The 14523-nt window shown below is 36.1% G+C and overlaps 1 long non-coding RNA gene across 2 annotated transcripts in view; it reads right to left on the minus strand.

The window, feature by feature from the left end:
* Nucleotides 1-1689: 1689 nt before the first annotated feature.
* LOC112944524 overlaps nt 1690-14523 on the minus strand; it is a 91098-nt gene continuing 78264 nt past the window's right edge. The window contains exons 1-3 of one of the 2 annotated variants that reach the window (XR_003248781.1): nt 9022-9045; nt 7299-7438; nt 1690-1729 (exon numbers count right to left, since the gene is read on the minus strand). This is a non-coding gene — a long non-coding RNA (uncharacterized LOC112944524). Of the gene's footprint in view, nt 1730-7298; nt 7439-9021; nt 9046-14523 lie in introns of those variants that run through there. The other variant, XR_003248780.1, reaches the window with a different exon arrangement.

Here is a 14523-nt window from a genome sequence, read left to right on the forward strand (position 1 = left end):
AAAGCATTGGCTAGCTTTGTTGCCACATGTGTAAAATCACCTTTTACAGTCCCCTTCAGCAGGAGATCTCAGCAAATAGCATGGTATTTCCAGATATTACTGATATCAGTTGCTCTGTGCGCTCATCATGCTCTTGAAAATGCGTTTGCCTTATAAAAGTTCATTTGCTTTTAGCCATAATTCCATTCAAACACAAAACTATCAATACTCAAAGACACGATGAAAGGTACTTTTCAATATTGTTGTGAATGCAAGTCAGGGGGATATTCCAAACATCTCTGCTGATTTTCATTGGCATGCAGAGAAGCTAAAACATTTTAACCATTATTATTGCAGAACTGTTTCCAACCAGGATTATGACCACATACAAGTCAGAAAATCTGATTTACAGAATACACTACTCAGCTAGATTCTGTGCTATTTGAAAAAGCCACAAAAAGCTCCAAATGCTAGATTTGTACATGGTGAAAGAAAATGTAAATCCCCTAAGACAATATACTCAATTAAAAAAACAACTCTAAGAACTACATTATTTCTCTTTTAAACTGAATGACTAAGAAAAGAAACATAGTTCCTGCACCCTGAGATAGACAGCCATAAAACAGTACAATTTCCAAATAACTGTAAATTTTTTTWAAAAAAAAACAAAAGCCACAACATGATCAGGAAAAATGATAATAGCATAATCAACAACATTAGCCATTCAAAAAGTCATAATGGAATTATCATCTCTGTAATCTGTACTTTGGGATATGATAATCACAGGGCTTAATACAACATTAGGGAAAGTCCAGCCTGGCCTCCTGCTCTCTCCCAGAGAATAAGGAACTACTGAAAATTGAAGGTGGGGAAAAGGAGACCTACCTTTGTTTTAGTCTTTCTTATCCATTGATCTCCAAAATAAGTATATTGTCACAAACAACATGAGATCAATATAATAACAATGCTTAGCTTTGTTCTGTGATCTGTATGGATCTGTGTTAAGTGAAATACAGAACTTAAATACACAAATCAATAGAGAATTGTTAGCATTCCTATTTTTATAATATATGAACCTAAAGCTTGAATTTTATCTAACAATACAGTAATTTCTTTTAGTCAAATTGCTCTGCTGATTTTTATATTGCAGAAAACAGTATCTAACAATCAGAAAATAGATTTTTAAAAGTCAGCTGCTTGTGAAACTACATTCGGTTACGTATTTATCCATGCAAAGTATACAAGTGCAAATGTACTGTCAAGAGAGAAATTTCTGTTTAAAATCACAATCAGCTTCTTTTCATGAAATTACTTTTCTTTTTTAACACTGTAAATTACACTTTTCCCTGACTCTATATGTTTTGCAGAGTTGACTGTGTTATGCAGAAATGTTGAAAGAATAGACCAAAAATTGCTTGAAGTAGTGGACAAACTGCAGGATTGATTTTTGCATCTCTAAATATAAACATTACCAAGCCAACCACTTATGAAAAAAAGAATTCTTTAAAATGTTAATTTTGTTTACCAGCAGAGACATGTTTCTTGGAAAGAGATGATGTCTCTTAAATAGGTATGTTTATCTCAGCAAACATAGTAGGTTTCTTTTCAATTGCACAGATAATATTCTTCGCGCAGGTATCCTTGCTGCATACACCTTCCCCTCAATCACCCGGCTAAGCCGTATTCTCCCAAGCTGCACATGTATCACTCCAGCTGATGGGAACAGGACACGTGTTTATCAAGGAAAGACCTAGCAGGAATAAAGGTTGAGAGAGAGAAATACAACTACTAGGTTGAAGAAAAACGGAAATAAATTTGGCAGAAAGCATCTGCAAGATGAATAGCAGAGAGAGAAATACATTTTTCCATTAATATATTTTCTTGAAGGACAAGTAGAATAATTGAAATACTGGTCTGGTTTCCTTACTAGTTTAGCTCCATGAAGTATGTATTGTGTTTATTTACATCACTACAAAATAAATATCTGAAATGACAGTCATTGTGTTAGTTGTCCTTTTTAAAAGAAATGCTAAGAAAGATGGAAAAGCAACTACGTTCCTGTTTCTATTAATACTGTTTCATGTTCTATTCATATTTGCAACTCCACAGACCCTAAAATCAAAAGGTAATAATAAACAAGCCAATAAACAGAGTTCTGTCATATAACAAAATAGGCTTTGCGCTTCATAAAATGGAAACTGTAAGTGTGCAAAATCCGTTATTTGGCATAGCATGTAAATAATCTGTTCCATTACTATAGAAATATCCTAAGCACGACTGCAAAAGTAACGCAATCAATCTAATAAATTACTGTTCAAAGAAAACATTAGGCATCTGTGTTTGCTAAATATGATTTCCTAATTTAGCAGGAACAGTTCCTTTCTCGGAGACTCATGGCATATACATTTCCATGTTGCTCATGGTTCCTCATATAAAATCTCTCCTCTTGCTTTGCACCACAGTGCTATTTTTTGTTACAYTCTTAAATTGGGATAATAAAGTCAAAAAACACATCACAAAGGTCTGAAAAGGACATTGCTCTAATTAAAACATATCTTCCAGAGTTCCCATTATTTTTTAAATCATCCTAATTGAAATACAAATCATGCTAAGTTTTACCCACACAGGATATGCTTAATTTATCACAGAATTTCATGCATTCCATGATACTGCATGAAATTCCTGCAGAGTTTATTCTTTCTTGTCTTGCTATGTTTGACTAGGTACAATCAATCTATAGAAGTTATTACATTTTCCTGAAGTAAGAAGAAATTAAGAGGTRTTCAGGGGCAGGTGCTACTTCAGATTTTCTGTGTTCTAATCCCTCAGCACCATAGCCAGAACCAAACAAATGTTGATTTTTTTGCATTATGTTGTGGGTCCTTGTGGCTTACATAAATACAACAAGCAGCTGTATTCCACACAGCTTTTGCTTTGTTTTTCGCTACAGAAAGCTCTAATCACATCTTGATTTTTATTTATTGGGAAAATTATTTCTCTAGATTTCTTTAGGTGCCTATGAAATTCCACCTACTGCAATCACCGATTTCCAAAATAGYTCTACTGCTATCAGGGAATTTAGCTTTCATGGAAGTGACTGTCACACAGCGTCTATGGCTCTACAATCTACTGTGGAAGCAGCACAGGGAGAGAACAAACCCAAAACAAAAACCTAAAACACTAAACTGCAGCACGGACTACAGGAAGGTAGTGCAAAAAACCAAAGCCTACTGTATCAGTGAAGTTATTAATACCTTTTTGACTAAATAGAGAAGGCATTTTGAAATTATTCAGTTCTGTTTCCAAAAATAATACCATTTACATTATTTGAAAGCTCAAACTCACCATATATCTAACAAAGGTTCGGTTTTGGCTGTACCATGAGTGGTTTTTGCTACCAAGCCATAAAAATATAAATCAGGCCTCATAACAGTATTGTGGGCACACTAGCTGGCACAGGCATCCATCTGCAAGCCTCAATTAAAGACTAAGAGCTTAATTCTAATCTTTACATAATTTTCCATGGATATTATTTTATACATATACACACACACACACACACTCTCTCTCTATTATTTAGAGTGCAAAGACTATGGGATTCACCATGGAAATGCATATAACATTGCAAGCTATGTAATTCATTAATTGGCAAAATTCAGCTGCTTTCCATCTTTTCCAGCCATAAGATGGCTTAAAGAATGCTGAGTGGGATTTGAATATTATTGCAGTTTGATGACAGACATGTTTCTGTAATTCTCCATTGATAATGTATTGACAAGACACTAGGCTACAGCACACATGATCATGCAGTATACTATGATATACTGTGTAATTGGATTCAATGTACGTGGAGCCAATAGCAATTTGGTCATGGATTTTAGGTTTGATTGCTTTCTTTGTCAATGAAAACCACTCTGAGTTGTCTTCATCTACACATGTTGTTTTGTAATACAAATTTATTCTTTATTGATACAAATACCTTATAAGCAATTTAGCTAGCGCCTGGGTGTATTTAAGTSTTATTCAAATTTAATGATCTAGAAAATATGTAAAGTCTTGAATCAGCAACTGAGTAATAAAGACAGAAGACAAAATACCTCAATCTGGTGACATTTCAGATTACTTTCATATTTCCCAAAACCAATAAGATAATCAACACTAGAAATAAACACGTATTCAGTACTTATGAGCTTTGGCAACACACAAATCTATTTTCTACAAATATCTTCTATAAATAAAAAGGGAAAAATATTACTCTGTTTTTATGGAAAGATGTTCTAAGGTCTTTCATCAAAGGAGCAAATTAGGAGCTGGTATTCTAGACCTCACTGAGGACTGGGAGGTTTTAATCTACACAGAAATGCAAGAAAAGCAAACTCAGCAGGAAGTGAATGGACATAAAATAGGGAGAGCCATGCAGAAAACAACTACTACTCAAAAAGTTTATAACGTCCTTGATTACGGATAAAAACAGGTGTCATTCAACACCTGCAAGTACCACTGCAAGCAACCGACTTGTACACTGTTGGTTCAAGTATCACTATATTTTCCACAGACATTTCCTCATAAAAAGCTAGACTAGAATGATAGGAGTCATTCTTCTATTCTCAAATATTCATAAACTAGTCTAAATGCGACTTCTAAAAGCGCTTATATACTTTTATTGATAAACATCCATATTAAAGATAGAAAAATAAAGATATATTTATTCATTTTTAATATATTTATGTATAAAATTTTAATCAACTTCTATTCCTCTAGAATAGAGATAATTCTCCAGATAATTTTGTAAAATAACTAAAAATATAGCATATATGTAGAGAAATAACTTCTGATTATTAACATATAAGACTTGATCTTCAATTACATTTTCAGAGCAAATGGGACATTTTAAAATCCTTTTTTTTTTTTTTTTCTAAGATCTCTCTTGCTTGGGGTTGGCATTTCTGCATGAGCAATTGTGATCATTACAATTTATGCAGAATAAAGTATGGCTCTCTATGGCTTCATTTATATTTTTAAAAAACCAAGTAATGGGAGTTTTACAGTCTAAACAGAAATATGTTAGAAAACGAATCAGTGAAATTCACAAAAGAGCTATTCAAGGAAAATAACAACCCAATTTGAAATAAAACCGTTTATGTTTTGATTATTGAGATAATTTGGATATCTATAAGGAGAAAAGGAGTATCAGTTTTCTAATTAGGTTCTACCTGTCAAAACCCACATTTGTTTAAATATCCTCAGAGGGTTCCACATAATCAGTAGAGATGAACTAATCACAGTTCTACAGAGCCTATTTCCATGGAATTTACATCAGTAAAAGCTCTTCTGATGAAGAACACAGAATTCTATCATTACTCTAGATATGCATAGATTGGTTTAAAATTCATTATTGAATTATTCTTCAGATATTAGAAAGTTAAAGTTTTCCCTCACTTAGCCACCATTTTATTATATGGACAAAAATAAGGTTGCAAAGGGATTTTAACACCTATATTAAACTATGTAAATTATTACAAGAGGTAGATTGAAGAAATCTTGAAGTGGAGAGAGAAGAGAGAGAAAGAATGTGACGAAAAAAGCCCCTCTCCTTTAAATGCCATTTTACAGGTGATACATGGCCAGAAAAAGCCTCTCATCATGTGAGCTTTCAGATATCTCTTCCAAGACATGGCCTTTCCTCTTGGAAGTAATTATTTAACTTTCCTTGTGATAAAGTCAAATGAAAAAATAAATAAATAAAAGAATCAGATAAGGGAAGAAAATATTCTTTCAAAATCTTAAACTGTACTGACTTGCACTAAACTTTGGGGGCAATGAGCAAATATCACTTGACRTTGGATTTTACAGAACTGTATGAAAATAAACAGTACATAAGCAGTTGTGTTCTTGACAATAACATATGTGCTAATTTAACCCTTTTATTGATTTAAATTAATAAGAGATTAAGACAAATTATTGGTGGCTTCTAGAGAAAAGCTAAAAATCAAGAAAATCCAGACATGCTGGAATAGATGCTACAATGTAAGTTAAGCTTCCAGTCCTAGTTCTAAAACAGGTTGAGTGCCCATTAACAACCCCAGATTATTTTTTTGAAAACAAAAAGAATAAAAACTTTCATAGCAACACGCATCACCACACAGAATATCTCTCATGATTTCTGATCATCATCACATTTTATGTTCATATTGGCCAACACAACATGAAAATAAAATCTTTAATACAGTAGCTGAAAATATATAACCTCCCAAAAATTAAGTATGATTTTACTTATCCATCTTTTCTCAACTTCTTCCATCTTTTTAATTCTGTTAGATTTAGTATTAGTGTAGCCCATTTTCATTTGTGCACATTAAACCACCCCACATGTATATTTTTTAAACATCCACAATGACAGCATGTAGTGAGACTACCTGTAAAGCTGCAAACCCAGACCAAAAATTAAAAAAAAAAAAAAAAAAAAAAAATTCACAACGTATCAAAATACGACTTTGCTTCTCCCGACTATCCTGCACTCCTTGTCAGCCACGCACTTCCAGCAATAAAGTAACATTCTCCATTTTCAAGCCACGTGACAAAGCCTTTGCAGTGTTATCTAATCTCAATAAACAAACAYCTGCCATGAGTTGGCAGCCATCTGATAACCACCTTGCAATGATAAGGCTACAATCAATTCTCATCAAACCTTGCTCTAAGGTGATTTCCAATTGCTGTGACTTATCATCACAGAGTGCAAACACACTGACTTTGAAAACTTGTTTTTAAGTGCTCRTCTCCAATCATTATGCTCTAACTTTATTCAACATACAAATCTTGCTTTTATATTATTTTTATTGCTAACCTGTATTCACAATTAGTCTTGTCCAACTAGACGCAGTTTTCTACATATCACAGAAATACTCTCTACAACCACTTGCTAACACATGTTCTGTAATGAATAACTTCCATGGAGAAAATTATAAATCCCTTTTTTTTTTTCTCAGGTGAGCCCTCTAGTACCGCAACATTGAGAGTTATCACAATTCTATGCACTTTCAGTTACCTATTTCTGAATTGCCTAATAATCAAGCCAAGCGAAGCAGTTTGGCACCACCAGGTTTCATTCAGCATCTGATTTCTGTATTGATCACCAGCTCATCAAGCAGCTCCTGTTTCTTATGTTCCCAATGACCTGTACAACAGCATCACCCTAATTTATCATTATGTTTACATCCTCATCTTTTGCATGTCTCAAAATTAATCTCAATAAGCCTAGTGGATACTGCAGGGTCCCACCATAACAAGCTGTTGTGCTATAATTAAACAAACAAACAAACCTGTGAGGATGTCACACTTCTTTGTTCAGATCATTTACTGCGCAAGACRTGGACCGTCAGAAGGACATCATCAAGGAGGAGGGCATGCACAGCAGCTGGTTTTGGTGTAGGCAGATGATTTGGAATTATTTAGTGCAGAGCTGTGGGAGAGAGAAAATCAGTGAAAGATATATTCAATTTTTATCACTATTTAGTTGACATATCTACAACATTCATACAACAGGGAAAATAATTTAAACGTCGGTTTAGAATTCTTATTTGAAAAATGCTCCTTATTCAGACTTGCCTCCTGTTGRTGTTGAAGGAAACTTCAAAAAAGTCTGAAAGAAATGTAAGCATGACAGAGAATGCTGAACAAGCACACACTGGTGGACTTCATCAGGAGGCATTTTACCCCACRTCCAACAAAGCCTGACCATAACTGCCTTTATGTGTTTCTGCCTTGCAACGGCCTAACAAGCTGAGAGAATATCAGTGTCATTCTTCACAGATGGGGGAAACGAGGCCTGGGGGTATATGTAAGGTCACACAGCAAGTCAAAATCAGATTAGAGAGAGAGWGTCTTGCATTCCAATTTTGTAATTATCCCCCAGATACAACTACTTAATTTCTCCATGTATAAAATGCTATAACTGAATTCCACAAAACTCTTTTTGTGCAAAATAACATGCATAATAGTATGCAGTTTATGTTRGAAGTCTTACTGAAAGTAAGAAGGTTGCATTACTTTCTTCCCAAGGGAAGGAAACCAAAATTTTTTTCTTTGTAAAGCAACTGAAATCTTCTTCCAAAGTTCTTGACTAAATAAGGATTTTTCTTGCAAGATAATATGACAGTTTTTCTATTGTGTGTTAATATTAGATCAGAAATCTCAAATAAAACAAATCGCTTTGAGGGAGAGAAAATGAAAATACTTGATAAACATCTCAAACATAAAACAGAACTGAAATGGAGCAACTCTTTTCAGATTTGAACAGAGCTCTGCAAACCAGAAACAGAGTTGAAATACTATCTAAACAATTTCCAAAAGCTTACAAAAAAAATCCACCTGCAATCCCAAAGGTCCAGCGGTAGTAATAAACCTTGCATGTAGTTTATAACCACATTGAAAAGAACATTAGCTATTGAAACTCCTATAKCTATACAATTTTCCTCTTCGTTAAAGGATAGTAAAGCTGCTCTTATGCCATTGAAAATAATCTGTATTCCAGCAGCAAATGCTTGACTATGAAATACTCCTGAATGYGGAGCTGCACAGTCCAGCAGCGTTTGGGGTCAGATGTGATTTTCACTTGCATGTATAGACGTAATTCTATAYGTATGAAAGACAAAGCTCCCTCTGAACAAAGTACTGCAGGTGTTAGACCTAAAGCCAGCCTGGATTCTCTTTAGGTAAAGCAGTAACTCCGGACCTAGGGAGAACCCTGGATTTTCTGATCACATGGGCTAGCCAGAGAGCGCAACAGAGGCACACACGAGTAGGAGAAAGCAAACAGCTCCTGCTAGCAGTGCTGCGTGTGCCGTGACACCAGGCACGCAGACCTTCCCACACCTCAGCCAAGCTCACCCTGCTAGGATAACTATTTATTTATAAATACTCTCACAAGTGTCTTACTTATTAACAGTTTATCATGAGCATATAGTAAAAAAGAAAAATAAAATCTACATTTTTGATTTGAAAGTATTAAAGGTTGCCAAGAAAAGACTGAATAACTAATAATACCTTTGTAACTATATGATTTTGACATATGGCACCAAGCAACCTCTTCTCATTTATAAGAACAATTCTCAATGACATCAAGCAAAGAGAGTCACCAAGTGCAGCTTTGCCCTTTCTCCTCTCCCTCACTTTAAATCACCCTACCAGAAGGAAATTTGAGGAGCTCCTACCTACAGTGCCTATGAATGAATGGCAAGTGAGCTTTTATTCTTAAATGGAAACACATGTTTTATCATGACCCAAGGGAAATTTTTAAACAGAGGCAGAATACATACATGCCTGGCAATTAAAGATTATGTTACAAAGTCTGTTTAAAAGACAGTGCAGAGAATGAAATGTTCATATTATTTTTTACTTTAAAAACAGTTAAAAGCAGAAAAAATGGACAACTAGAGTAGACAGGAAAGACAGCTGAGCATAATTAAACACATTAATCACAGATGGCCTGCCGCTATGCAGGTCAATGTTAGTTTTGAATCAGTTTCTATAGCAATGCATTGGACTTGGGTACTTTTATAATTTCAATTTGGATTAAAAATCCATCACCTTACTGCAAAAATTTCCCCTACTATATAAACTGAGTAATGTTCCTGTATCACTCATTTCAAAAACAAAGAGACAGAAGTCTGATAATTTACTGAACTTTTTAAGAAGATAATGACATCTAATGAAACCTAAGTGTCATTCATACTCCCACTACAACCCTCATTTATAGACATGATGAATGTGTTCATATAGTTCTAGGATATATACTGTTTATGTACATTCATTTCTAGGGTAAAGCAGGATGATTTGAAGTGGAATGTGTCAGAAAAAAAAACAGGAACAGACTATCAGAAAATTTTAAGTTCCCACTCATCACTCACAAAAATCTTTGTTTTTTTGAACAATTTCCCTTATGTTCCCAAATAAAATAACTAGATTTGATATTAAATACAAAATCACGACAATTCTAAATTTCAAGTCTTGGTTTCTCTTTAATTTCCAAAAATGCTCATTCTGGGAGACAGACAGGAATATGTTGTAGTGTATTTTACTAAACAGCAAGCAAAAGAAGGAAGCCTGAAAACTCATCTTGTTTCTCTATAGCAGGGAACAATAAAATGCCAAAAAAACAGAATGTGTTCTCTCTGCAGTGTGCATGCTATGTCCATTAGCATTAATGGTAGTCACATGGCCATATCAAGGGAAAAATTGCAATCTGAAGCTGCGAATCAGAAAAAGACAACATCATTATTTAAACTGCTGCATCAATATTACTCAGCATCCAAAAAGAAGACAAAGAGTAAATACTTCTTAGCCCATATTGCATTCTGGATAAACAACAAAAATCTCTGCATATGTGACTATCGGTTAAAATCAGGCCAATTTCTTTGATAAGAATCTGCCTTTCTGACTTTGCCATTTCACAGGCCTCATAATCTGAACATTTCAGCAGTCTTTAGGAGAGGACAGAGTCAGCAGCAGTCTCCAGCCTCATCCAATATACATTCTGGCAGGCTAAAATCAATACACTAAGATTTCTCTGCCAGCTTCTTTATCCTCCTTCCCATTTGCTGCTGACTCTGGCCTCTCCCTTAAGTCTCCCRCACCTGTTACTGTCTGAAAAATTTGTACTCCTCCAGTTTACAAATTGCTTAAACCACTCCAGTAAAAGCAAGGGAAGAAGTTCTCCTTTCTGGCCATCCCAGAAGCAAGGCCTCCTCTGCAAGAAGCAACTTGGCAGGAGAGCCTGGAGTGATTTTACGGCTGCATCTGCTCCATCTGTTTGCACGACGCTGTCGGTACCCTTGGCCAAGAAGGCTGCGGTTCCGCGTCCAGCTCGGCGGCACGACGCCGGGATCAGCCTCGCCAGCCTTGTYGTAAGCAAATTCTAGAAGCTTTATACTGCAGTTTGGTCATAAACATTTCTAATAGGCTCCCCAATAAAGAATATACATATATACACACATATGCATACATTTATATGCATGTGTTTGTATACATATGTATATACACACACATATGCATGTGTCTGTATGTGCACACGGACATATATGTTATATATATATATATAATTTTCCTCCCATAGATTAAGAAGACTAAAAATTAATCTGAGCAGGTATCTTAAGAGATGGTCAAGTCAAGTGGCACAAATCTCACTTAGGACATTTTTACTGATTCAGATCATTTCCTCCTAACAATAACTGAATGGTGCTTTATAGGTTTCAGCCCATAAAACGAGTGGCCTACTTTGTCTCGTATAAAGTGAGAGAATTGTTTCTTGACTCTTTTCTGTGTATGCAGGAAATTCTGCATTGCCTTGCAGGGGTCAGGCAGGGATTTCTCTATTCTCCGCTTCTCCCATAGACTAAAGAACTAAATAGCACAATCCTTCTCTCCTAGGACTTCAGGGTCTATAACTATGTCTAACCATAAGACTTTAACTCAGCTATTATGGGAAACTTCCTACTGTGCACCAATACAAAGGTTAGGCACAAACCTAATCTCAAATCACCTTTTTTTACACCATTATTTTTCAAGACACTCCCTATGGTTTCTACTTTGTATGACCTTATCAGTACGGCCTTTTCATCTGAGTAAATTCTACTCGGCTCCACTGGCAATGTAGATCTAGTCTGAAATAATCCTAATTATCTCATTGCATGCGACCCCAGCTCCAGAGGAATTATGCACAGGGAAACAAGGATTCTGTAAGGCATTCAAAGTTGTAACTATTTTTACCCCTGGAGACGCTTCGAAACAGCAATATTGCAAACTGATGGCATTTCAGTATGTTCATGGCTGTGTTCAATTCTAACAGGATTTAGCAAATGCTCTTTCAGTTAGGAAACCCAACTGAAAAAATTTGTAATGCTCCTTCAGATAGTTGAATAATTCCTCTGTGTAATTCAGGTAACAAACAAAAAGGCTGCGGCAGCATGAAAGTTTAAATCTTATAATCACTGCATATACAAATAATAGAATTATATTAGACATCTAGTATTTCTGTCACTAGATTTCCTAGGCATAAACTGACAATAAATTGTGCTTTTATTATTATTATTATGGCAGTGTTGTAATTTGTCTTTTCCAAAACCTAATTAAGCTTATGCATCATACACCACTCAAAATTGTTTCATCTAGCCTGGAGTTAGTCTGATTTGTTCCCGTATCTAGGGTGAATCTTTTTCTCCTAATATTTCTCTGGGGAATCTTTAAGCTTGGAAAGACATTATATTTGCTAAGATTGCCCGGGCATCCTCCTAATGCCAAACGCTGTCAGTTTCTGCTACGCAAGTTCTGAAACAACAAAAACAACAACAATAAACCCCATTACCACTGAAAAATACACAGAATTTTCCAACCAATTATTAATTATGACAGCTCTGTTATAAACAGACAAGCTCAAATTCATTTACATGAAAACTGGGATAAATTAAATCAAAGATTGGATAAAAAGCGCGTGTTTGGTTATTAAAAAAAGGACAAAAACCTTAAGTAGTTTTGTCACATACTCCTTTATGAATCATACCTCCTCGAGGGGCTGTTCAGGACATTTTAGAAAACACATCTGACGACTGAGAGCAGCTTGCTTTGGATTAGCAATTCATTGGCTTGGGTTTGTTTCTAGACGTTTTTTAAGCAAAAGGCCTCCATCTCTACGTTACTTTCTCAGGTATGAGAATGTGTTTGTGCATCTTACTTTCTATTTCATGCCTTTGATAAGGTTTCAGCTTTATTGCTTAGTATTTCCATGGCAGAGAAGGTACAAATCAAAAATCCAAAGAGGTTATTTGCTGGAAGGGAAGGAGGAAGCTGTGCGCAGGGAGATGCTATTTCAAAATTGCTCAAAAACACTTTTCAGAAACATTTTTATTCTCTTTCACGAAGAAGCTTCCTTAGGAGGCAGCCTGGCGAACGGAGCCATGATGAGTATCCTTTCTCTTTGAACTCCAGAAACTACAAGCCCGGGAATGAATCAAAATACAAATGATCCCGGCCACTGGAGCAGACAGCTCACCGGGGGCTGCTCCCCGGCGCAGCGCGCCTTGGCAGGCAGCTGGGCAGTTCGCTCCCCCTGCAGCCGGCTACATCTGCAGCTCTCCTGCCCTTGTTCTCTTTCGGCTGCCAGGTCGTCTCTCTTCGCTCCTCAGCTGACAGGCTCATTCTCCCCCTCATCTCCCCATGCCAACATCTCTGTGTGTCTCACGAAGCCGGCAGATCCTTTCCGACTTTCAGCTGCAACTCTGCTCCTAGCGCTGCTCGCCTCGGTCCTCAGGTCTTCCTTCCCCTTTAGGATTTCAGGCCCCGTTCCTTCAAAAAATGAACTTGCAGACTCTAGTGCACTTATGCTAAAAGGCACAAGGAAAACAGGGAAACAACAGGGAAACAAATCGTCCCTCATCTTCCAGCTAGTCACCTCAAACCTGGGCTCCCCGCRTGCTCCAAGGCGGCAGAGCAAGGACATGGCAGGGGACAGCCCTTTGCTTCCTCCAGGCCTAGACTGAAAATTCACATGTTTGGGGGATCTTAGACAGCGAAATGACAGTGCTAAATGGGCTCCTGGGAATCTATAAAGATGTCTATCTTAAGGCTGCCACTCACTGTTGGATTAGGTCGTATCTTAATGTTTCACATCACTGGCAGAGGAGACTACGTTTGTAAGAGCACTCTGGAGCTATAATTCTGACACTTGGCTGAAGGGGAACCTGGATTTATGAAGGGAGGAACGGTGTTTTTCAATCAGAAACTTTCAGTCAGAAATGCACATGGGCTGATTAAAATATCTTGCTRAAACATGCTACGAGAAAGAAAGCAAACTAATTCCAAACAGGTTAAAACATTCCGTCCTGACATGAAAAGAAGTGCTTTCATTTTCTAATTCAAAACATCTTTTAATTTTTTATGACTTCCAAACACATTTTTCCCRATTATCTTTCTAACTCTGTAGAATGCAAAACAGATTTCAACTGGTTTGATAGATATGAAAACATTTTTTTACAGGAACTGACAGCAATTGCTGTTTTATTAAAAAACAGCACTAAACTGATTTCAATAGCTCTCCAAACCCAACTCTCCAAGTTCTGCTATAGACCAGTGGAAATGCTCTTCTAGTAAAAGATAGGCCAAATATTTCGGCCTATATTTGGTATATTATAAACCCCAGTCACACAGTCCTGATGGACTTCAGTTAAAAAAAGGATTTCAGAGTTACTCAGCACACATTCAGTTTGCTTTCCTTGGATATAACAAAGCTCAGGACTTAAAAGGTACATAGCTTAGACGAAAACTGTACTATTTTAAATATTTTTTTTCCATATCATTAAGATCACYCTGGCTCATTAAAACAAAATGCATGAGAAGGAATGACCATGGTCCAAATCATTTCTGGAGTGGGAGTGATTTTTGGTAACATTTTCTGTTGCCAGRCTTATTAATTCATCTGATGTTCATTGTAATGATGTTAATAATGAAGAACTAATGTCTTATTAATGAGGTGGTAATGCTGTATATATTTCACTG

Source organism: Nothoprocta perdicaria, unplaced genomic scaffold, assembly GCF_003342845.1.
Source record: "Nothoprocta perdicaria isolate Ctin4 unplaced genomic scaffold, notPer1 scaffold_17, whole genome shotgun sequence".
Taxonomy (NCBI): Eukaryota; Metazoa; Chordata; class Aves; order Tinamiformes; family Tinamidae; genus Nothoprocta; species Nothoprocta perdicaria.